The sequence below is a fragment of the Engystomops pustulosus genome, chromosome 4 (genome assembly GCF_040894005.1).
Source record: "Engystomops pustulosus chromosome 4, aEngPut4.maternal, whole genome shotgun sequence".
Lineage (NCBI taxonomy): Eukaryota > Metazoa > Chordata > Amphibia > Anura > Leptodactylidae > Engystomops > Engystomops pustulosus.
Window position 1 is genome coordinate 60,512,716 of NC_092414.1, and position 27,040 is coordinate 60,539,755.

Consider the following 27,040-nt stretch of genomic DNA (forward strand, 5'->3'; position numbering starts at 1 on the left):
GGAGAGGCAGGGCCAGAGCTGGTGCATCAGCGCCAAATGTGTCAACTAGTGAAGCTCCCGTGGCGAGGGCTCCTGCGGCGAGGGCTAGATTTTCAGAAGTCTGGAGGTTCTTTAAGGAAACACCGGATGACCGACGGACTGTGGTGTGCAACATTTGCCAAACCAGGATCAGCAGGGGTTCCACCACTAATAGCTTAACTACCACCAGTATGCGCAGGCATATGAATGCTAAACACCCCACTCAGTGGCAACAAGCCCGTTCACCTCCGGCCGTGCACACCACTGCTCCTTCCCCTGTGTCAGCTGATAGTCAGCCCCCTGCCCAGGACCCTGCCACAAAAACCCCATCGTCGCCTCCACGATCCTCCACAGCATCCACCAGCGTTCAGCTCTCCATACCCCAGACGCTGGAGCGGAAACGCAAATATAGTGCAACCCACCCGCACGCCCAAGCCCTAAATGTCCACATCTCCAGATTGCTTAGCCTGGAGATGCTGCCCTATAGGCTAGTAGAGACCGAGGCCTTTCGCAACCTCATGGCGGCGGCCGCCCCTCGGTATTCGGTCCCCAGCCGCCACTACTTTTCCCGATGTGCCGTCCCAGCCCTGCACCAGCACGTGTCAGACAACATCATCCGTGCCCTGACCAACGCCGTTTCTGACAAGGTCCACCTGACCATGGACACGTGGACGAGTGCTGCCGGGCAGGGCCACTATATATCGCTGTCGGCACATTGGGTTAACTTGGTGGAGGCTGGGACCGAGTCTGACCCTGCGGCTGGTCATATACTGCCGACGCCGAGGATTGCGGGGCCTACCTCGGTCCAGGTGTTTCAGGCCTACTATGCCTCCTCCTCCTCCCACCCCTCCTCCACCTCCTCCTCCGAACTACCATCCGTGGGCATGGCGCCATCAGTCGGTAGCTCTAGGCACAGCAGCAGTGCCGTCGCTAAGCGACAGCAGGCGGTGCTCAAACTGCTGAGCCTAGGCGATAAAAGGCACACCGCCCAAGAGCTATTACAGGGCATCACGGCGCAGACTGATCTGTGGCTGGCACCGCTGAACCTGAAGCCAGGCATGGTTGTGTGTGACAACGGCCGTAACCTGGTGGCGGCTCTGCAACTCGGCAGACTGACACATGTGCCATGCCTGGCCCATGTGTTAAATCTGATAGTTCAGCGTTTCCTCAAGACATACCCCAATCTGTCTGATTTGCTCACGAAGGTGCGCCGCATCTGTGCGCATTTCAGGAAGTCCAGCACAGATGCTGCCACTCTCAGGGCAGCGCAGCGCCGCCTCCAACTGCCCGCTCACCAACTGTTGTGCGACGTGCCCACGAGGTGGAATTCAACACTGACCATGTTATCCAGAGTTTACCAGCAGCGCCGAGCGATTGTAGACTGCCAGATGTCAACTTCCACCAGAACTGGTAGTCAGGTCAGTCAGCTTCCTCAAGTCTACAATGAGGAGTGGACGTGGATGTCTGATATCTGTCAGGTGCTGAGTAACTTTGAGGAGTCAACACAGTTGGTCAGTGGCGATGCCGCCATCATCAGCCTCACCATCCCGCTGCTTGGCCTGTTGAAAAACTCTCTGATCAGCATGAAGTCGGAAGCTTTGCGCTCGTCACAAGAGACGGGGGAAGAAGATTCCCTTGTTGATAGCCAAAGCACCCTTAGGTCTGTTTCTCAGCGCATATCGGAGGAGGTGGAGGTGGAGGAGGAGGAAGAGGAGGAGAATGTTGGCGAGACACAAGAGGGGACCATTGTTGAGTCCTTCACTGTTCAGCGTGTATGGGCAGAAGAAGAGGAGTTGGAGGAGTTGGAGGAGGAGGAAATGGACAGTCAGGCCAGTGAGGGGAGTGAATTCTTACGTGTTGGTACTCTGGCGCATATGGCAGATTTCATGCTAGGCTGCCTATCCCGTGACCCTCGCGTTCAAAGAATTTATTCCAGCACCGATTACTGGGTGTTCACTCTCCTGGACCCACGGTACAAGCAAAATCTTTCCACTCTCATCCCTGGAGAGGAAAGGAGTGTGAGAATGCATGAATACCAGCAGGCCCTGGTGCACAAGCTGAAACAGTATTTCCCTTCTGACAGCGCTAGCGGCAGAGTGCGTAGTTCTGCGGGACAAGTAGCGAGGGAGAGTAGGCGAGCAGGCAGCTTGTCCAGCACTGGCAAGGGTACGCTTTACAAGGCTTTTGCCAGCTTTATGTCACCCCAGCAAGACACTGTCACCTGTCCCCAGTCTCGGCAGAGTAGGGCTGATCTTTACAGAAAGATGGTGAGGGAGTACGTAGCTGACCATACCATCGTCCTAAATGATCACACAGCTCCCTACAACTACTGGGTTTCAAAGCTGGACATGTGGCACGAACTGGCGCTGTACGCCTTGGAGGTTCTTGCCTGCCCTGCCGCTAGCGTCTTGTCCGAGCGGGTTTTCAGTGCAGCTGGTGGCATCATCACCGATAAGCGTACACGCCTGTCGACTGACAGCGCTGACAGGCTGACGCTTATTAAGATGAATAAAGCATGGATTTCTCATAATTTCCAATCTCCACCAGGTGAAGGAAGCTCAACCTGAATAATTTATCCACTCCTCCTCCTCCACATTTTCCTCCTTCTCCTCCTCTTTGTACAGTAAAGCAGAGGAAACTGGCTATTTTTTGACAGGGCCCACTGCCTCTAGCTATAGTACTTTATGCATTTAATTTTTCTGGAGGGCCACCGACCCGGTCCTCTGTTTTAAACAATTTTTGGGAGTGCCACATACAGGCACTCAATCTATTCAATTTTTCTGGAGGGCCACCTACCTGCTCCTCTGGTTTGAAAACTTTTTTGGACTGCCACATACAGGCACTCAATCTATTTCATTTTTCTGGAGGGCCACCTACCTGCTCCTCTGGTTTGAAAACTTTTTTGGACTGCCACATACAGGCACTCAATCTATTCCATTTTTCTGGAGGGCCACCTACCTGCTCCTCTGGTTTGAAAACTTTTTTGGACTGCCACATACAGGCACTCAATCTATTCCATTTTTCTGGAGGGCCACCTACCTGCTCCTCTGGTTTGAAAAGTTTTTTGGACTGCCACATACAGGCACTCAATCTATTCCATTTTCTGGAGGGCCACCTACCTGCTCCTCTGGTTTGAAAACTTTTTTGGACTGCCACATACAGGCACTCAATCTATTCCATTTTTCTGGAGGGCCACCTACCTGCTCCTCTGGTTTGAAAAGTTTTTTGGACTGCCACATACAGGCACTCAATCTATTCCATTTTCTGGAGGGCCACCTACCTGCTCCTCTGGTTTGAAAACTTTTTTGGACTGCCACATACAGGCACTCAATCTATTCCATTTTTCTGGAGGGCCACCTACCTGCTCCTCTGGTTTGAAAACTTTTTTGGACTGCCACATACAGGCACTCAATCTATTCAATTTTTCTGGAGGGCCACCTACCTGCTCCTCTGGTTTGAAAACTTTTTTGGACTGCCACATACAGGCACTCAATCTATTTCATTTTTCTGGAGGGCCACCTACCTGCTCCTCTGGTTTGAAAACTTTTTTGGACTGCCACATACAGGCACTCAATCTATTTCATTTTTCTGGAGGGCCACCTACCTGCTCCTCTGGTTTGAAAAGTTTTTGGGACTGCCACTTACAGGCACTCAATCTATTTCATTTTTCTGGAGGGCCACCTACCTGCTCCTCTGGTTTGAAAACTTTTTTGGACTGCCACATACAGGCACTATCCAAATTAAATTGTCTCCATAGCAGCCTCCACACGTTGTCTCCATTGCTACCTCCAAAAGTCGTCCATATAGCTGCCTCCATACATCGTCCCTTTATCAAACGAGGTGTGTCAGGCAGAAATTTGGGTTGTTTTCATGGATTCCACATCAAAGTTGTTAACTTTGTCGCCACCCAGCTGTGTTATCCACAAAATATACTGGCAAACTTTTATCATTTACCAATATTATTTCAGCGCTTCTTGCGCTTCTGTTTACATTCCCCTCACCCGCCATATCCTAAACTTATAAGAACGCTACTACACTTGATCTTATACAAAAGGTTCTTAGAAGTGCTGTTTGGGGAGTAGCCTAGAGACACGGGCTTGGATTGGCGAAAGCTCGCCTGGCAGCGGAGCGCCAGCTCCATGCCAAGATCCAACTTACATAGTTTTAACTGCAGCACCTTTAATCTACTACTAGTTCACTGCCTCCATACATGGTCCCCTTATCAAACGAGCTGTGTCAGGCAGAATTTTGGGTTGTTTTCATGGCTTCCATGTTAACTTTGTCGCCACCCTGCTGTGTAATCCACAAAATATACTGGCAAACTTTTATCATGTACCGATATTATTTGAGCGCTTCTTGCTCACCTCCTTTGGTTCCTCTCTGCCACCCATTGGTTTGAAGCCTGAGTCCATTTAGGGTATGTCGCCATGCCACTCTCTAGCCTGCCGCTGCTGCCGCTGCCTCTGCATGCCGTCCCCTATAGTGTCAGGGTCAATTATTGGATGTTTTAGATGCTATCTAGCTTCATTCTGTCACTCTGTCATGGCCATGCTGTTGCCCATAGTTTTGGCATAATGGTGCGATTAAGCAGCCTCAGAGGCATCCATGCATGCTGCCCCTGCTGTTTCCTGTCCATTTCTGTGGTGTTTCCATCCTTTTCTGAGGTTCCCAGGTGTTTGGCCAAGCTTCCCTGTGCAGAGCCTTGGTCCCCTTGAAAAATGCTCGGGTCTCCCATTGACTTCAATGGGGCTCGTTATTCGAGACGAGCACTCGAGCATCGGGAAAAGTTCGTCTCGAATAACGAGTACCCGAGCATTTTAGTGCTCGCTCATCTCTAGTTATAACCTCTAATAATGACACAAGGCAGATTTTTAAAAAATCATGCTTGGTCCTAAGCCCTAAAATGGTCACAAAGGGGTTAAAGGGCACCTACCACCACAAATCTACCTATAAAGGTAGATCGGGTGGTAGGTGAATCAATGGGACGTGAGGATAGCCCTTTTAAGGGCTAATCCTCACGTCCCCGCACTGTTTTATAAACTTTTATTACCCTAATATGTTAATTTACTTATGCGGCTACTGGGGCGTGGAGTAGCCGCATCTGAGGTTACACGAGGCGGCTACTCCGCGCCCCGGTAGCCACATTACCCCTCCTACTCACCATGTTCGGCGCGCAGCTGCTCGTAGCTGCGCGCCCTCGTCCGCCGATCCTGACGTCTGCGCATGCGCAGAACAGCAGGCCCGCGCCTGCGCGGTCACTGCTCTGAAGCCGGGGATGCGCAGGCGCGGGCCTGCTGTTCTGCGCATGCGCAGACGTCAGGATCGGCGGACGAGGGCGCGCAGCTACGAGCAGCTGCGCGCCGAACATGGTGAGTAGGAGGGGTAATGTGGCTACCGGGGCGTGGAGTAGCCGCCTCGTGTAACCTCAGATGCGGCTACTCCACGCCCCAGTAGCCGCATAAGTAAATTAACATATTAGGGTAATAAAAGTTTATAAAACAGTGCGGGGACGTGAGGATTAGCCCTTAAAAGGGCTATCCTCACGTCCCATTGATTCACCTACCACCCGATCTACCTTTATAGGTAGATTTGTGGTGGTAGGTTTCCTTTAAGGAGCAACTTATTTTCAGAACTGAATATTTTGTAAAACTGGTGGCTATTTATCATTCAGGAGTTGCTGAGAAACCACCTTGATTTGGGTCTAGTTACCACTATTTCAGTACATGTAGCCAAAAAGACAGAAATGAGAACACAAGACAAGTAAGAAATGTACTGGAATAAGTTAGACTATAGATTATATTTATGTTACCTGTGCACTGTGTTACATAATTAGGTTTTATTTGAAATTACAGACTGATAAACTACTTACTTTTAACGGAAACACAGATGTCTGCTTTTATTTCCATTATTGCTCCTTGTTGTAAAAAACTAAAATAATAACACAAATATAACAGAGCTGTCAAAACTTTCTTTGGCTTTAATGAATTGTTAAAGGCTTCTGTTTGTTTCCATTTGAAGTGTAATCAAAGTCAATAGTGCAAAAGAAATAATTAAACTATGTAATATACTTTATTAAAGAAAATGTTCCTGTGTCATTCTTTCTCGGCTCCCTTTTTTCCCCTTCCTTATTTAAAGAAAATCTACCATCCAGCATGATAAACCAGGGACACTTACTCATAGATTCAGGCACTGTGACTGTGGTAATATTCAACATTTACAATTCTGCTAATTAGTCTGAAGGGTTACCCTAGCCCCGCTGCGATTTGGCTTTACAGCCTGTTACATTGTTTCACTGTCCGCCCTGCTTCCTCAGCTTTGAAGGAAAATGTAAATAGCTTGTATAAAGTCAAGGAGGCGGAGAGTTTAACATTGAAGATAACATTGAAGAGCTTTGAATGCCCCCTCCTCTGTGATTGGCATCATGTGGACTTCAGGAGATCTGGTTAGTGATGTCTCTGGATGCAGTATGATCAATTACAGTAATGGGGGCTTTCAGTGTTAACATGTCCTCCTTCTTGAGTTCATACAACCAATTTAGATTTTACTTTAAAGAAGATTTTCTGGATTTCTGGTAATAAGCATAATTCATTTTCAAATGATTCATTAAAATATAAGCTAATGAGTGATTAGTTGTTATTTAAAGTTTTGCTCACATCAACAGACAAATGTTGTGGAGATACATTATAATATAGAATTAAAATGCTGCTGGACCTTTAATCAGTGTCATGGGTGTCCCTGTGATCCATGTCTCGGATCGCAGGCACACCCGTGCCCCTCTCCATGGCGTCACCTGTCCCGGCCCTCACTCACCTCTCCGCACTCCTGCTTCCAATCTGGCTGGTCGGCGTGCACGTTCCTGCTATCTAGGGCATGCGTGCGTCGCTCTCAAAGATTTTAAGGTCCAGCACACTGCTGATTGCCACTGGCCACTTCCGGGTTGTTATTTAAACCGGGTGCTCCCATCTTTGAGCTAGCAGCCTTAGAAAAAGCTTCCACTGCGATTCTTATTTATGTTCCCATTTTCTGTTCCTGTTCCCATTCTGCTTTGATCTCCTGTTGTGACCTAGGACCTGACCTTGATTCTGCAGCATTGCCGCCAGCCCTGACTGTCCCTGACCTCGAGCCTGGATTGTGAATCTGTACCTCAACCTTGGCTACCACCGTGGACAAGTCGCACCTGTGGAAAAACCTGGTGGCACCACACCGCAGCAAGATCATCCTGCTTTGTGGCGGGCTCTGGTGAAGCCTGAGTGCCACATAGATTCCGGTCCCACGTGTCAGCTTGTGTCATCGTCCACGGTGGTCCAGGTGGTTTACTGACCCCGAGCCCTGACAATCAGTCCTGTGACTTTGACAATGTGGAGGAGACACTGGGCAGGAGATGGCTGCTGGTCACATGTCCTACACCTGTCTGGGCAGGTCATGTGATCATCACTAAGTTTGGCTGTAGTTGGTTGCGGAGCATATGGTACGGCCAGTGTTGTGGTAAGACATCTCAGTTGGGCAATGTGCAGTGATGGCAGTTACACACATCTTTACTATGGTAACAAAGCAGGACAGGCTGTTAGATCATCATTGGGTGCAGAGCAAAAAAGAGCTGTTACTGAGAACTGAGGGATCTTGTGGAGTTGCAGTTTTAGATTGGGTCCGTCTTGGAGATATGTCCCCCTATTTGAGTTCATCAAATGTATATAGTAATAATTGGGAAAGTTCATAATCGGGGACATAAGAGCCCAGAATAGAATGCTGACAAAGCAGTTGGAGCTAAACGTGCGCCGAGATGTAAGAAGTGATAAGGGGCACTATCAATACTCATTTTGTTTTATATAGGAGCGGTGTAGGGTTCAAGGATTATGCATGCATTCAAGACTATGGGGCAGATTTACTTACCCGGTCCATTCACGATCCAGCAGCGCGTTTTCTGTGGAGGATTCAGGTCTTCCGGCGATTCACTAAGGTAGTGTGCCTGATGTCCACCAGGTGTCACTGCTGCTCTGAATTCTGTCGGAGTTCACTGAAGTTCACCAAGCTAGGCTGGGTGCAGGTAAACGCGTGTCACGCAACCCTTTTTTTTTTTAAATACGGCGGGTTTTCCAAATCCGTCGGGTTTTCTTACGGTCACGCCCCTCCATTTCCCTCGCGAGCCGATGCGCCACAATCCGATCGCGTGCAACAAAATCCTGGGGCAATTCAGGGAAAAACTGCCGCAAATTGGAAATATTCGGGTAACGTGACGGAAAAACGCGATTCGGGCCCTTAGTAAATGACCCCCTATGTGGGTTATTTTTCATTAGACCAGGTCCTTGGGACAGTTCTATGTCTATTTTTGAAGCTCTGATGCCTTTAGTCCTTTAATAAATGTTCTTATGCTCTATTTTCTGTCTGGGATTCTGGGATTTTGCAAAAAAAAAGTCTCAAATGCATAAAAAGTCTCAGCACATAGACCAGCAAGGGAATAAAGTAACTATGAGACTTTTTATGAGACTTTTTGCAAAAGTCTTAATTCATGAATCTGGCTTTGCACAGTGTCTCATCAGCAGTAGTTCTGTGTTTATGCCACATTTATGAAATAGCCATGTGAGACTTTTTAGAAGTGAAAAGTCTCAATAACCCTCAATTCGACTAATTTCAGACTTTTTTAAACCAAAAAACCCCGGGAAAACCAATGATAAATAACCCCCTATGGCTCAATGGTTTAAGGAAGTAGTGGTGCTCCAACTTTGAATAAGCAATGACAGTCTTTTAAATGTCTATTTAAACAGAAAAAGAGTAGTTGGCACTATTTTCTTTTTTTTCATCTTCTTCACAAATCCATGCAATATTGGGAGGAAATTGCACAACAGGAGAAGCGTGAAGGACTAGTAGCTCCATACTACATTTTTATTTTATTTTATTATTGAATTCATAGTGCCACCATATGGCCACTTACCAATATAACAGAATAATGGAACATTATTTATTTATTTTTTTAATTGGTCATAGCATGTTTGTAATGTAAACTATTATCACAATTAAGATTGTTGTTCAAATACACTAAGGGATAATAAGAGGAAACTGCCCCTTTAAGTGGGCAGATCAGGATATTCCATATCTAGGTGTCCGCTTGGCATTCCCAGCTTTAAAACTATACAAATTAAATTATATTCCTCTGTTAAACTCTGTAGAAGCAGATTTAAAAGAACATGCAAAGCAACAAGTTTCCTGGATTGGAAGAATTGCTTCAGTAAAAATGATGATTTTACCAAAAATTGTTTACACTTTCCGGAACATGCCAATACCAGTTTCTAAGATATATTTGAATAAATTACAACAACTAATAAATAGACACATATGGGTGAATAAAAAACCCCGGACAGCAGCCAACATCTTATACTTATCACAGGATAAAGGTGGTTTGGGCTTCCCTAGAATTTCTAGCTATTATGAGGCGGCAGTTCTAGAACAGGCAAGACAATGGCTCATTCCAAAAGCTACAAAAACGTGGGTTCAAATGGAAAATGAGGATACCCCAGGGGAGTCAATATCGGCTAAAGTGTGGGCGTTGGCTTTAGGGAATAATATATTACCCCCACCGTTACTATCTACCACAGCTGGATTTAAAATATGGCATAAACAGACAAAAATAAACAAGATAATAACCCTGAGGCTACAGGACTTCCCAATCTCTCTGATCCCTAAGTTAGTAGAATACTTGGATTTATCAAATTGGCTAGCCTTAGGCAGACAGAAAGTCTCTGAAAGCATTTACGGAAATCTGCAATAAATTCAATGTTCCGAAAAGGGACTTTTATAAATATCTTAGGCTCAGACATTTTGTAGCATCGGCCCTACCAGTCAACCCTTCTCCCAAATCCACTTTTAAAACAGCATTCCTACACCCAACCAGACTAACAAAAGGAATCTCATTAGCATACAAAGCTATAGAAACCTCTCTAGAACTTAAAAAGTTCCCATTTACAGAAAAGTGGGAAAAAGATCTAGATGTAAACCTAGATTTAGAGGAGTGGGAATTCATTTATGACTCCTCAAGGGCACTGTCTAAATGTGCATTACATTTAGAAACGAGACGTAAAATACTGTATCGTTGGTACTATACCCCGGAAAGACTTAGCAGAATTTATACTAATGTCTCTATGCTTTGTTGGAGATGCGCAAGAGCCAAAGGCACTCTGGTTCATGTATTTTGGGAATGTAGTGTGCTAAGGGGATTTTGGAACCAATTGGAGGTAATGCAGAAAAACATAATTGGTTCTCACTTCACTTTATATCCAGCTATGGCCCTACTAGGAGCGGAATGGCTAGCTTGCTACCCAAAGAAAGAGTAATAGTGTTTCATATCACAGTCACAGTGGTTAACCTTATAGCATCTTTAAGGAAATCAAACAAAATCCCTTCATTTACAGAACTCACTAGGAGGGTTAACAATAACTGCATCTTGGAGAGATTCTTTGCATACAATGAAGGATACCAAACTAAATATCACAAAAATTGGGAGTTATGGATGGACACTCCTTACTACAAAGCCTCTCCGCAACAAACACTTATGACAAGTTGTACTTAGAGAGTAGGAATACATGTACTATGTTAGGTGCAACTAGTGTATACAAGAATGGTCTGTGGAATCATCAATTTTATACAGAAGAAACGGACCATATGTCACGGCAGGGAGTATTAATCTAATTTTACAAAGCTGCCATTGGCAGAAAAGGTGCCCATATCCGGACAAAAACAAATAGTAAAACATCACTTTTATTATTACTATCTAAAATAGTGGTAGCATTGCTACACGGTGCTCCATGAAAGAAAAAGTGCTTTAAAAACACAGTGTGACCCAGTTCTCTGGGCCTATAATGACCAATTTAGTATTAATTAGAGATGAGCGAACATGCTCGTCCGAGCTTGATGCTCGGTCGAGCATTAGGGTACTCGAAACTGCTCGTTACTCGGACGAATACTTCGCCCGCTCGAGAAAATGGCAGCTCCCGCCGTTTTGCTTTTTGGCGGCCAGAAACAGAGCCAATCACAAGCCAGGAGACTCTGCACTCCACCCAGCATGACGTGGTACCCTTACACGTCGATAGCAGTGGTTGGCTGGCCAGATCAGGTGACCCTGGGATAGACTAGCCGCTGGCCGCGCTGCTCGGATCATTCTGTCTCTGGATGCCGCTAGGGAGAGAGCTGCTGCTGGTCAGGGAAAGCGTTAGGGTGTTCTATTAGCTTACTGTTAGGCAGGAGTGATTCTCAAAGAACCCAACAGCCCTTCTTAGGGCTACAATAACGTTCTACTTTTTTTATTTTAATTTGCATCTTTTACCATTTTGTGAGGAATTAGCAGGGGGACTTGCTACCGTTGTGTTTAGCTCTTAGTGGCACACATATCCATAGCAAAGACCGAAGTGGGAAAATTCAGTAGGGGTTGGATTTCTATTAGGCAATAACTCAGTGTCATCTCATCTGGCATAGTAGTGTGCTTCCTTTGATACTTGGCTAGAAAATAGCCATAGGAGAATACAAACAGCTTCTTGAAGCCTACAGTAGCGTTCTATATATTTGATTTCTGGTTGATCTGCTGGTGGCTGTAGTTTCTGCAGTGCATGTACTTGCCAATTCTGAGCAATTTGTAGTGAGACTTGCGACCGCTGTGTTCTGCGCTTAGTGGCGCACATATCCATAGCAAAGGCCGAAGTGGGAAAATTCAGTAGGGGTTGGATTTCTATTAGGCAATAACTCAGTGTCATCTCATCTGGCATAGTAGTGTGCTTCCTTTGATACTTGGCTAGAAAATAGCCATAGGAGAATACAAACAGCTTCTTGAAGCCTACAGTAGCGTTCTATATATTTGATTTCTGGTTGATCTGCTGGTGGCTGTAGTTTCTGCAGTGCATGTACTTGCCAATTCTGAGCAATTTGTAGTGAGACTTGCGACCGCTGTGTTCTGCGCTTAGTGGCGCACATATCCATAGCAAAGGCCGAAGTGGCAAAATTCAGTAGGGGTTGGATTTCTATTAGGCAATAACTCAGTGTCATCTCATCTGGCATAGTAGTGTGCTTCCTTTGATACTTGGCTAGAAAATAGCCATAGGAGAATACAAACAGCTTCTTGAAGCCTACAGTAGCGTTCTATATATTTGATTTCTGGTTGATCTGCTGGTGGCTGTAGTTTCTGCAGTGCATGTACTTGCCAATTCTGAGCAATTTGTAGTGAGACTTGCGACCGCTGTGTTCTGCGCTTAGTGGCGCACATATCCATAGCAAAGGCCGAAGTGGGAAAATTCAGTAGGGGTTGGATTTCTATTAGGCAATAACTCAGTGTCATCTCATCTGGCATAGTAGTGTGCTTCCTTTGATACTTGGCTAGAAAATAGCCATAGCAATAGGATAGGATTGTTTGGTTTTAAAAACTCAAAAAAAAACAAAAAACACAAAAAAAAAAAAAAACACAAAAAAACACAAAAAAAAACAAAAAGAAGTAAAAAAAAAAAAAAAAGTTATAACTCTCATTTTAAAAATGTTTAACCCGAGGGCTAGGGGTAGAGGACGAGGGCGGGGACGTGGGCGTCCAACTACTGCAGGGGTCAGAGGCCGTGGTCCTGGGCGGGGTGAGACACCACCTGCTGATGAGGGAGCAGGGGAACGCCGCAGAGCTACACTCCCTAGGTTCATGTCTGAAGTTACTGGGACTTGTGGTAGAGCACTGTTGAGGCCAGAACAGTGCGAACAGGTGATGTCGTGGATTGCTGAAAATGCTTCGAGCAATTTGTCCACCACCAGTCAGTCTTCCACGCAGTCCACCCATGTCACCGAAATCCCCACTCCTCCAGCTCCTGCACCTCAGCCTCCTCCCCCCCAGTCTGCCCCCTCCCAGGAAAATTTGGCATTTGAACCGGCATACTCTGAGGAACTGTTTTCTGGACCCTTCCCACAGTCACAAACCACTTGTCCGGTTGCTGCTGAGCAATTTTCCGATGCCCAGGTTTTCCACCAGTCACAGTCTGTGGGTGATGATGACCTTCTTGACGTAGTGGAAGTGTGTAAAGAGGTGTCCGACGATGAGGAGACACGGTTGTCAGACAGTGGGGAAGTTGTTGTCAGGGCAGGAAGTCCGAGGGGGGAGCAGACTGAGGGATCGGAGGATGATGAGGTGACAGACCCAAGCTGGGTTGAGAGGCCAGGTGAACACAGTGCTTCTGAGACGGAGGAGAGTCCTCGACCTGAACAGGTTGGAAGAGGCAGTGGTGGGGCCAGACGGAGAGGCAGGGCCAGAGCTGGTGCATCAGCGCCACTGTCAACTAGTGAAGCTCCCGTGGTGAGGGCTCTTGCGGCGAGGGCTAGATCTTCAGAAGTGTGGAGGTTCTTTAAGGAAACACCGGATGACCGACGGACTGTGGTGTGCAACATTTGCCAAACCAGGCTCAGCAGGGGTTCCACCACTACTAGCTTAACTACCACCAGTATGCGCAGGCATATGAATGCTAAGCACCCCACTCAGTGGCAACAAGCCCGTTCACCTCCGGCCGTGCACACCACTGCTCCTTCCCCTGTGTCAGCTGCTAGTCAGCCCCCTGCCCAGGACCCTGGCACAAAAACCCCATCGTCGCCTCCACGATCCTCCACAGCATCCACCAGCGTTCAGCTCTCCATACCCCAGACGCTGGAGCGGAAACGCAAATATAGTGCAACCCACCCGCACGCCCAAGCCCTTAATGTGCACATCTCCAGATTGCTTAGCCTGGAGATGCTGCCCTATAGGCTAGTAGAGACCGAGGCCTTTCGCAACCTCATGGCGGCGGCCGCCCCTCGGTATTCGGTCCCCAGCCGCCACTACTTTTCCCGATGTGCCGTCCCAGCCCTGCACCAGCACGTGTCAGACAACATCATCCGTGCCCTGACCAACGCCGTTTCTGACAAGGTCCACCTGACCATGGACACGTGGACGAGTGCTGCCGGGCAGGGCCACTATATATCGCTGACGGCACATTGGGTTAACTTGGTGGAGGCTGGGACCGAGTCTGACCCTGGGGCTGCTCATATACTGCCGACGCCGAGAATTGCGGGGCCTACCTCGGTCCAGGTGTTTCAGGCCTACTATGCCTCCTCCTCCTCCCACCCCTCCTCCACCTCCTCCTCCGAACTACCATCCGTGGGCACGGCGCCATCAGTCGGTAGCTCTAGGCACAGCAGCAGTGCCGTCGCTAAGCGACAGCAGGCGGTGCTCAAACTGCTGAGCCTAGGCGACAAAAGGCACACCGCCCAAGAGCTATTACAGGGCATCACGGCGCAGACTGATCTGTGGCTGGCACCGCTGAACCTGAAGCCGGGAATGGTTGTGTGTGACAACGGCCGTAACCTGGTGGCGGCTCTGCAACTCGGCAGACTGACACATGTGCCATGCCTGGCCCATGTGTTAAATCTGATAGTGCAGCGTTTCCTCAAGACATACCCCAATCTGTCTGATTTGCTCACGAAGGTGCGCCGCATCTGTGCGCATTTCAGGAAGTCCAGCCCAGATGCTGCCACTCTCAGGGCAGCGCAGCGCCGCCTCCAACTGCCCGCTCACCGACTGTTGTGCGACGTGCCCACGAGGTGGAATTCAACACTGACCATGTTATCCAGAGTTTACCAGCAGCACAGAGCGATTGTAGACTGCCAGATGTCAACTTCCACCAGAACTGGTAGTCAGGTCAGTCAGCTTCCTCAAGTCTACAATGAGGAGTGGACGTGGATGTCTGATATCTGTCAGGTGCTGAGTAACTTTGAGGAGTCAACACAGATGGTCAGTGGCGATGCCGCCATCATCAGCCTCACCATCCCGCTGCTTGGCCTGTTGAAAAACTCTCTGGTCAGCATGAAGTCGGAAGCTTTGCGCTCGTCACAAGAGACGGGGGAAGAATATTCCCTTGTTGATAGCCAAAGCACCCTGAGGTCTGTTTCTCAGCGCATATCGGAGGAGGTGGAGGTGGAGGAGGATGAGGAGGAAGAGGAGGAGAATGTTGGCGAGACACAAGAGGGGACCATTGTTGAGTCCTTCACTGTTCAGCGTGTATGGGCAGAAGAAGAGGAGTTGGAGGAGTTGGAGGAGGAGGAAATGGACAGTCAGGCCAGTGAGGGGAGTGAATTCTTACGCGTTGGTACTCTGGCGCATATGGCAGATTTCATGCTAGGCTGCCTATCCCGTGACCCTCGCATTCAAAGAATTTATTCCAGCACCGATTACTGGGTGTTCACTCTCCTGGACCCACGGTACAAGCAAAATCTTCCCACTCTCATCCCTGGAGAGGAAAGGAGTGTGAGAATGCATGAATACCAGCAGGCCCTGGTGCACAAGCTGAAACAGTATTTCCCTTCTGACAGCGCTAGCGGCAGAGTGCGTAGTTCTGCGGGACAAGTAGCGAGGGAGAGTAGGCGAGCAGGCAGCTTGTCCAGCACTGGCAAGGGTACGCTTTACAAGGCTTTTGCCAGCTTTATGTCACCCCAGCAAGACACTGTCACCTGTCCCCAGTCTCGGCAGAGTAGGGCTGATCTTTACAGAAAGATGGTGAGGGAGTACGTAGCTGACCATACCATCGTCCTAAATGATCACACAGCTCCCTACAACTACTGGGTTTCAAAGCTGGACATGTGGCACGAACTGGCGCTGTACGCCTTGGAGGTTCTTGCCTGCCCTGCCGCTAGCGTCTTGTCCGAGCGGGTTTTCAGTGCAGCTGGTGGCATCATCACCGATAAGCGTACACGCCTGTCGACTGACAGCGCTGACAGGCTGACGCTTATTAAAATGAATAAAGGCTGGATTTCTCAGAATTTCCAATCTCCACCAGGTGAAGGAAGCTCAACCTGAATAATTGATCCACTCCTCCTCCTCCTCCTCATTTTCCTCCTTCTCCTCCTCTTTGTACAGTAAAGCAGAGGAAAATGGCTATTTTTTGACAGGGCCCACTGGCTCTTGCTATAGTACTTCATGCATTTAATTTTTCTGGAGGGCCACCTACCCGGTCCTCTGTTTGAAACAATTTTTGTGAGTGCCACATACAGGCACTCAATCTATTCCATTTTTCTGGAGGGCCACCTACCCGGTCCTCTGTTTTAAAAAATTTTTGGGACTGCCACATACAGGCACTCAATCTATTCCATTTTACTGGAGGGCCACCTACCTGCTCCTCTGGTTTGAAACATTTTTGGGACTGCCACATACAGGCACTCAATCTATTCCATTTTACTGCAGGGCCACCTACCTGCTCCTCTGGTTTGAACAATTTTTGGGACTGCCACATACAGGCACTCAATCTATTCCATTTTACTGGAGGGCCACCTACCTGCTCCTCTGGTTTGAAACATTTTTGGGACTGCCACATACAGGCACTCAATCTATTCCATTTTACTGCAGGGCCACCTACCTGCTCCTCTGGTTTGAACAATTTTTGGGACTGCCACATACAGGCACTCAATCTATTCCATTTTACTGGAGGGCCACCTACCTGCTCCTCTGGTTTGAAACATTTTTGGGACTGCCACATACAGGCACTCAATCTATCCCATTTTACTGGAGGGCCACCTACCTGCTCCTCTGGTTTGAAAAATGTTTGGGACTGCCACATACAGGCACTATCCAAATTAAATTGTCTCCATAGCAGCCTCCACACGTTGTCTCCATTGCTACCTCCAAAAGTCGTCCATATAGCTGCCTCCATACATCGTCCCTTTATCAAACGAGGTGTGTCAGGCAGAAATTTGGGTTGTTTTCATGGATTCCACATCAAAGTTGTTAACTTTGTCGCCACCCTGCTGTGTTATCCACAAAATATACTGGCAAACTTTTACCATTTAGGGATATTATTTCAGCGCTTCTTGCGCATCTGTTTACATTCCCCTCACCCGGCATATCCTAAACTTATAAGAACGCTACTACACTTGATCTTATACAAAAGGTTCTTAGAAGTGCTGTTTGGGGAGTAGCCTAGAGACAGGGGCTTGGATTGGCGAAAGCTCGCCTGGCAGCGGAACGCCAGCTCCATGCGCATCATGCGCTTCTTGCGCATCTGTTTACATTCCCCTCACCCGCCATATCCCAAACTTATAAGAACGCTATTACACTTAACTTGGTGCAGGCTGGGACCGAGTCTGACCCTGGGGCTGGTCATATACTGCCGACGCAGAGAATTGCGGGGCCTACCTCGGTCCAGGTCTCAAAGGCCTACTATACCTCCTCCCACCCCTCCTCCACCTCCTCCTCCTCCGAATTACCATCCGTGGGCATGGCGCCATCAGTCGGTAGCTCTAGGCACAGCAGCAGTGCCGTCGCTAAGCGACAGCAGGCGGTGCTGAAACTGCTGAGCCTAGGCGATAAAAGGCACACCGCCCAAGAGCTATTACAGGGCATTCCACATCAAAGTTGTTAACTTTGTCGCCACCCTGCTGTGTAATCCACAAAATATACTTGCAAACTTTTACCATTTAGGGATATTATTTCAGCGCTTCTTGCGCATCTGTTTACATTCCCCTCACCCGCCATATCCTAAACTTATAAGAACGCTACTACACTTGATCTTATACAAAAGGTTCTTAGAAGTGCTGTTTGGGGAGTAGCCTATAGACAGGGGCTTGGATTGGCGAAAGCTCGCCTGGCAGCGGAGCGCCAGCTCCATGCCAAGATCCAACTAACATAGTTTTAACTGCAGCACCTTTAATCTACTACTAGTTCACTGCCTCCATACATGGTCCCCTTATCAAACGAGCTGTGTCAGGCAGAATTTTGGGTTGTTTTCATGGCTTCCATGTTAACTTTGTCGCCACCCTGCTGTGTAATCCACAAAATATACTGGCAAACTTTTATCATGTACCGATATTATTTGAGCGCTTCTTGCTCACCTCCTTTGGTTCCTCTCTGCCACCCATTGGTTTGAAGCCTGAGTCCATTTAGGGTATGTCGCCATGACACTCTCTAGCCTGCTGCCGCTGCCTCTGCATGCCGTCCCCTATAGTGTCAGGGTCAATTATTGGATGTTTTAGATGCTATCTAGCTTCATTCTGTCACTCTGTCATGGCCATGCTGTTGCCCATAATTTTGGCATAATGGTGCGATTAGGCAGCCTCAGAGGCATCCATGCATGCTGCCCCTGCTGTTTCCTGTCCATTTCCGTGGTGTTTCCATCCTTTTCTGAGGTTCCCAGGTGTTTGGCCAAGCTTCCCTGTGCAGAGCCTTGGTCCCCTTGAAAAATGCTCGAGTCTCCCATTGACTTCAATGGGGTTCGTTATTCGAGACGAGCACTCGAGCATCGGGAAAAGTTCGTCTCGAATAACGAGTACCCGAGCATTTTAGTGTTCGCTCATCTCTAGTATTAATGTATGCTGTAGCATACAGGTGGCCAACACATAGGGTTGTGGGCACAGGGCTGTATATGAGGCGTTTATTCTCACACTCAAATTTATTTCACATAATATGAAAGTTGGTCAGTAGAGGTTTTATTGTTACAACAGTAGGAGTATTGAAAGTGACCCCTATTGCCATTCAATGTGGTTCGAGTGACTCAGAGACCTAAATAAGTGGCCACTAGCTTAATGGCCTGATGTTTCTATTATTTGCTACAATGGCATGTAGTAGGGTCCCTACAATAGGGTCATGAGATGTCACATCTGGTATGAGGTGTATACCATATACTGACTGCTGGATATTCCCTCTACTGAAGACAATGAAGATAGTATCACTAGTGAACTGTCACACTATGTACTTTATCTGGCCCTATAAACACACAACAAACTGGCACCCTTTAGGTACTAATATAATAGTAACAACACACTGGAGCTGCGGACACACTGCTATTTAAAATGTACAGATCCTAACATTAGCCCCCCCGACATGTTTCGCCAGAGAACTGGCTTCATCAGGGGTTCCGGCTAATAGTGATCACGGCGTGATAAGGCTGGATATTTAAAGATAAGGCCCCTCCTATCGGGTCTCGAGTATCCAATAGGAAATATGCGTGCAACCCAACCCCCGTATATGACTGGCGCTAATAGGCACAGTTAGTTGAGTGACGGCAGTGTATACTCAAAGTGAGACAGAAGGCGGGTACCTCGTCAGAGACTATCATTGGCTTACTGGTATGGGCTGCCGTCCACTAGCGCAGCGAGGATGTGATGACGACACCCAGCGGAGAGAGTCAGCTGATGGTATGTCAGCTGACCATGTTGTTGTTGTCATGCGACGATGTACTCTGCGCATGTCAGTGGGCAAATACCGAGGTCCGCTGGTGGAGGTACTGTGCATGCCTGTGGACTTAGATCGTGGTGAATATCTGTAGTACCAAGGTTGGGTTAATAGCTGTGGCGCCAAGGTTAGTAGCTGTGCTGCCAAGGTAAGTATACATATGACTAGATCTCGCTATGGATTGATATGAAGGTAGTCAATTCCCTCCAGATGTCTTTGCTCAGTTATTGATGGTGCATATATTTAGATATCATATTCATATCCAGAATATTTATGGCTGGTAGACAGCTATCTAGCTATAAAAAACAGGGATGACACCATGCATAGCGGTCAGGAGTGTATAAGGCGCTTATAGCTATTTTGTACCCATACCGCCGTCAGTCATGTTGAGTATAATTCTTTATGTTGCTTTGTTCATACAGATTACTCTAGTGTGCCAGGGTATCAAATGGTACCCTTATCCAAAAAGAACAGCTGTTCAATGGATGCTTGATCATACACGAAATGGGATGGAGTAACCACAGCTAGCAGAGCATTAGAGGACAAGTGGGGCTCATAACACATGGTTTGTGCACCGTACCTTATGTCATAAATGGAAAGTAGAAAAAGTCAAAAAGAATAAAGCAAAAAGGGGGGGAGGGGTATGTACAAAGAGTATCTAATTATTATGAATACACTGCAAAGGTAAATCCCTCATTCAGGCCTATTGGGTTCAGGGATTTGAGGCGATGTATCCATCTAGCCTCTAGCTGTAAAAGCTTTCGATCGATATTGCCTTGACGAGGTCCAGCTTGGACTTGATCAATGGCCCAAAATTTGAGGGTATTTACATTACATCCATGATGCAATCTTACATGTCTGGAGATGGTAGTATCTTTGTTGGTGGTAATTGAGCTGACATGGCTTGATATCCTTCTTCGTAGTTGTTGTATGGTCTTACCAACGTAAATTCGTGGACAGGTACATTGTGCCACATATACCACCATGTCTGATCTCGATGGTCTCATTATTGGCTGGGTTGATAAAGGTTTTGACTCTGGGCATAAAACGACAGAACGAGCAAGTTCCACATGGGTAAGACCCAGGGATTGGGTTTCGTAATTGGTAAGTAGATGTCGAGGGTGTCTTAAAGTGGCTGTGCACCAAGAAGTTACGTAGATTCGGACCTCGACGGTATGTAATTGCTGGTCTCTCAGTCAGTGTCTCCCTGAGGTCTGGAACAGCTGTAAGTATCGGCCAGTACCTTGATATGATCCTCTTAATGTGGTCCTCATACGCGTCGTAGGTTCCTATACATCTGATGACTTGCTTTGTCGGCTGTTGTACTTTGTTATGGAAAAGAGTGTCCCTTTTGGTGTTTTTTGCCCTAGCACAGGCCCTGTATAGACACTTTTTGGGGTAGCCTCGACTTCTAAATCTCTGATCTAGGTTGTTACACTCATTCTCAAATGCTGTTTCATCCGAGCAATTCCTCCGAGCTCTCAGATATTGCCCAATAGGTATTCCTGACCTCAAAGATTGTGGATGCCAACTTTGCCACTCAAGTAAGTTATTTGTGGATGTCGGTTTCCGATATATGTCGGTTTTTAGGTATCCCTGTGGATCTATGCGTATAGTCAAATCCAGAAAGTTAATTTGAGTTTTACTGATTTCGGAGGTGAACTTCATTCCAATATCATTTACATTGAGTTGGTCGACAAATTCGCCGAATAGTTCAGTACCCCTTTCCAGAGGATCAGCACATCATCGATGTATCTACCCCAGTACATGATGTGTTGGGTGAAACGGGTCTGATCTTCAGTGAAGACGATGGTGTCCTCCCACCACCCAAGGAAGAGGTTGGGTGGCACACGTCGCCCCCATAGCCGTCCCTCTAACCTGGTGGTAGAAGGAGTCCTCGAAAAGGAAATAATTCCTTGTAAGTACAAAGTGTAGAAGTCTTAGTAGAAATTTGTTGTGCTCTCTGAATTGAATGCCTTTGGTGTTCAGAAAGAATTCGACTGCTCCAAGACCTAAATGATGCTCAATATTGCTATATAAGGATTCAACGTCCAAACTTGCAATCATGGTGTTCGATGTAAGTACAAGGTCTTTTATTTTATTAATTGTATCTTTAGTGTCCTGAAGGTATGACGGCAGAGCAACAACAAAAGGCTGTAACATCTCGTCTATATAGACACTACATGATTGCGTGAGGCAGTCGCATCCGGAAACAATAGGTCTCCCTGGAACTGGAGTTCTTCACTTATGCACTTTGGGAAGCGCATAAAATGTCGCTATCGTCGGATGTTGGTTATACATGACCTTGTACTCATTTTCACTGATTAAATTGTCGTTTTTCGCTTCGGAGAGGAGTTGCTCCAGTTTTTTAACATATGTTCATCTGGGATATGTACGAAGAACCTCATACGTATGTCTGTCAGACAAGAGTCTCTGGACCATGTCCACATAGTCCTTGGTGTCCATGACCACTGTGTTGCCCCCCCCCCCTTATCGGAGGGCTTCACTATTAGGTCGGGGTCTTTTTTCAGGACTTCCAGTGCCTTAATTTCTTCAGTAGTGAGATTTTTAAATTGTTGTTTTTTATTCATTGTGAGTTTCTCTATATCGCTAGAGACTAATTGGACAAAGGGCTCGATATTTTGGTACTTAGAGAAAGGGGGAGTAAGTTTCGATCTGGGTCGCATGTCCATTAGTGGAGCTTGTATACTTGTAGGGCCGAGCTGATTTTCTTCTTCTAATGCAAGAAGTGCTTCTAGCGCCTGTGTTTCTCTTTGTCTGAGTATTTTCTTATCTGTTTCCTCCTTATGCATTTTGTGTGGTGCAAGTTTTCGTGCAAACAAATTAATGCCTTTGATCCATAAAAAATTGTCACTTAGGGGTGTTGGCGTGAACGTGAGTCCCTTTTGCAATAGTGAGCATATTTGGGGTGACAAGGTTTTGGAAGAAAGGTTGATGAGTAAGTTATCGTGCGGATTGAATATTCCTGGTGTTACTACTTTCCGTTGTAACCCCATTTCTCTTGGTCCCGAAGCTGCACCCCAATTACCACCAACAAAGATACTCCCATCTCCAGACATGTAAGATTGCATCATGGAGGTAATGTAAATACCCTCAAATTTTGGGCCATTGATCAAGTCCAAGCTGGACCTCGTCAGGGCAACATCGATTGAAAGCTTTTACAGCTAGAGGCTAGATTGATACATCGCCTCAAATCCCTGAACCCAATAGGCCTGAATGAGGGATTTACCTTTGCAGCGTATTTATAATAATTTGATACTCTTTGTACATACCCCTCCCCCCCTTTTTGCTTTATTCTTTTTGAGTTTTTCTACTTTCCATTTATGACATAAGGTACGGTGCACAAACCATGTGTTATGAGCCCCACTTGTCCTCTAATGCTCTACTAGTTGTGGTTACTCCATCCCATTTCGTGTATGATCAAGCCTCCATTGAACAGCTGTTCTTTTTGGATAAGGGTACCATTTGATACCCTGGCACACTAGAGTAATCTGTATGAACAAAGTAACATAAAGAATTATACTCAACATGACTGACGGCGGTATGGGTACAAAATAGCTATAAGCGCCTTATACACTCCTGACCGCTATGCATGGTGTCATTCCCGTTTTTTATAGCTAGATAGCTGTCTACTAGCCATAAATATTCTGGATATGAATACGATATATAAATATATGCACCCAGGGTCGGACTGGGGTGCCAAGGGCCCACCAGTGAAATTATTTCTGGGGGCCCACCAGCTGCTTCATGGATACATGTGAGCCACCCCCTTGTATATTTTCATTGCGTGTCTGAACGTGCTGGAAATTCAAGGTGTGAATGCAGCCTGTGGCCATGTTCACACATTGCATTTTTTGTTGCATATTCAACTCTTTGGAAAGACGATGGGGGTCATTTATTAAGGGCCCGATTCGCGTTTTCCCGACGTGTTACCCGAATATTTCCGTTTTGCGCCGCTTGTACTTAAATTGCCCCGGGATTTTGGCGCACGCGATCGGATTGTGGCGCATCGGCGCTGGCATGCGCGCGACGGAAATCGGGGGGCGTGGCCGAACGAAAACCCGACGTATTCGGAAAAACCGCCGCATTTAAAAACCGAAAATGTGTCGCATAAGGACCGCTTACCTTCACCTGGTCCAGCTCGGTGCATTCCGGCGCGATGAGTTTACTTTCAGCGCAGCAGCGCCACCTGGTGGACGGCGGAAGAACTACCTTATTAAATCCCGGCCGGACCCGAATCCAGAGCGGAGAAGCCGCCGCTGGAACGCGAATGGACCGGGTAAGTAAATTTGCCCCGATCTGTTCATCTTCCATTTGAATGCATGTCTTTTTGCCATTCAGCAGACAAACTTTAAGTTTCTGCAACAAAAAAAACGTAATGCGTGAGTGCAGCCCCAGGCTTCCTGCACACTACACTTGTGCAGTTCTTGGGATGCAAACAATGGTCCCATGGAATTGTTTGAGGGTGGCTTGTGATCGGGATGCAAGTACATAATAATAGCCTGAACAGCAAACATGGTTAGGACCTGCTCTGTCATTTGCAGCTCAGGCATAATCGCAGCCATGTGCAGGAGCCCATAGAAGTAAATGAGGACGTGTACAACAATCCTGCAGAAAACAAGCCTCCCGCCGTGGTCACACATATTGCTAGGCGTCCTCAGCCTGAACGCACATACGTTTTACAGAGAAACGCATGCGATCGGCTTATCAATCGCATGCATTTCCTGGAAAAGGGACTAGGACCTCCCCCTGTGCGCTAGCGTCGCGTTATGAACGGACGCCTAGCAGTATGTGTGACCACGGCCTCATGCACACTTTTTGTTTTTTGATGAGTTTTAACTGCATTGGAAACCGCAAAAGGGAAGGGCTTTGTCAGAACACATATGTCTTTCTACTGAAACACTTTTGTTCTGGAATGAGCCCCTCCCTGTTTTATTTTTAATTAAAACAGATCAAGAACTGCAACGTGTGAATGGGGCCTGAGGCTTGTTATCTGCCCGTGGATAGGGCCTAACTTGTCTTCGTGGGAAAACCCCTTTAAGACATTTTATTTGTACCAAAGATTTTCATTTTTTATATAAAAACTGAATAAAAAGCTTTATGAATTTGGTGTCCTCGTGATCACACTTACCCAAGGAATTAAGGGGAGGTATGATTTGGGGCGCACAGTGAAAGCCGTACAAGAAAATATCAGAAGTACGGTCTTTAGGCAATTTTACATCATTGGGATTTTTTTCCCGCTTTCCAGTACATGGCATAGAATATTAAATACCATCACTAGGAAGGACAATTTGTTATGCAGAAAACAAGCCCCATACAGCTCTGTACATGGAAGTAACACAGTTATGAATTTATAAAGACACAGAGGTAAAAATGGAAAATCAAAGATGAAAATGGTCTGGCCTTTAACCCTTTAAGGGTTAATATTCCGTGCAGTGCACTAGGATGCTGGAGAAAAATTCCAAATGTGGTATAAATGACAAAAAAAGTTGCATTATTTTTATTACAGGCTCGGTTTTACAACTTTCACACACCTCTTACTTTTTGAAACTTTGATGTACGGAGCTGGAGAAGCTGACGTTTTCAGTGATATCAGTTTGTGAAGTGAAGAAGTTTTTTCATCACTTTTTATTCAAATGTTTGTGCATTGAAATGGTGATGAATCTGCAATTTGGACACCATGACGGGTGGGGGGGGGGGGTTGTTGGTAAAACTGAGGCTTTGGTCACACGTAACGCGGGGTATGCTAGTAATACTGAGGCTGCGGTCACAGGTAACGCAGGGTATGCTGGTAATACTGAGGCTGCGGTCACACGTAACGCAGGGTATGCTGGTAATAATGAGGCTGCAGTCACAGGTAACGCAGGGTATGCTGGTAATACGCAGGCTGCAGTCACAGGTATTGCGGGGTATGCTGGTAATACTGAGGCTGCGGTCACACGTAACGCGGGGTATGCTGGTAACACTGAGGCTGCGGTTACATGTAACGCAGGGTATGCTGGTAATACTGTGGCTGCGGTCACAGGTAACGCAGGGTATGCTGTAATACTGAGGCTGCGGTCACATGTAACGCGGGGTATGCTGGTAATACTGAGGCTGCGGTCAACCGTAACGCAGGGTATGCTGGTAATACTGAGGCTGCGGTCACATGTAACGCGGGGTATGCTGGTAACACTGAGGCTGCGGTCACACGTAACGCGGGGTATAGTGGTAATACTGAGGCTGCGGTCACATGTAACGTGGGGTATGCTGGTAATACTGAGGCTGCGGTCACACGTAACGCGGGGTATGCTGGTAATACTGAGGCTGCGGTTACACGTAATGCAGGGTATGCTGGTAATACTGTGGCTGCGGTCACACGTAACGCAGGGTATTCTGGTAATACTGAGGCTGCGGTCACATGTAACGCGGGGTATGCTGGTAATACTGAGGCTGCGGTCACACGTAACGCAGGGTATGCTGGTAATACTGAGGCTGCGGTCACACGTAACGCGGGGTATGCTGGTAATACTGAGGCTGCGGTTACACATAACACGGGGTATGCTGGTAATACTGAGGCTGCGGTCACATGTAACGCAGGGTATGCTGGTAATATTGAGGCTGAGGTCACATATAACGCAGGGTATGCTGGTAATACTGAGGCTGCAGTCACAGGTAATGCGGAGTATGCTGGTAATACTGAGGCTGCGGTCACATGTAACACATTGATTCCTCCAGCCCTGGCATTTGGACAATACAAGACACTGGGTGCCGTTACCCATCGCATGCGTTTACATAGAAGCCCACCCCCGTGCGCTTTGATTCCAATTCTAAACACAGTCAGCGCGTTACATGTGACATCACCCTTATTCTACAGCAATACTTAATACAGTCAATCAAAGTACTACAACTTTCAGCATCTCATTCAACTGCTGGGAGTTGTAGTTCCTGAGTCCACTGTTATTCTATATGTATGTACACATTGCAGGGATGTAATGAGGTGCACTGTGTGTGTGTAAATGTGATGCACTTTTATTTTGTACCTTTTTCTTGTGCTGGAAGCAGTGGCGTAACTACCACCATAGCAGCCGTAGCGGTTGCTACGGGGCCCGTGAGGTTCAGGGGCCCGGGGATGCACGCTCCCTGCAGTGCTTTGCCACGGCCTGGGGTAAGTGGTCCGGGGCTGCAGTGCCGGATCGTGCCCCCGGGCCCCTCCCTCTCTGTGCATCTACACGTCTCCTGAGCCCACCCACCTTCCCACCTACCCACCTACCCACCTACCTCTTTCCGGGATCCCTGCCTGCTCATATCCTTGACCCGCCCCCCAGCCACCTCTCTGACCCGCCCCCCTCATCTCCCTGACCTGCCCGCTCATCAGCCTGCAGGGCGGCACAGTTGATTCTCTGCCCCCCCCCTTCCCCTGCATGCCCCCCCCGCTCGCGCCTCCCCCGCTCACCCCCGCACTTCCCCCGCTCGCCCCCCCTTCCCCCGCTCGCCCCCCCCTTCCCCCGCTCGGCCCCCCCCCCGCCGTCTGAATGCATCTGGACACCCACCTGAACACCTGCCTGAACACCCATACAGCCCACAAACTTCCTAAAAGGTAAGTATATACAGATGTATTTATCTGTATGTATATATGTATTTATCTGTATGTATATATGTATTTATCTGTATGTATATATGTATTTATATGCATATACTGTTTACATATGTATATACAGTGTATGTGTATATACAGTGTATATACTGTATATGTGTGTATATACTGTGTATATGTGTGTATATACTGTGTATATGTGTATATATTGTATATATACTGTG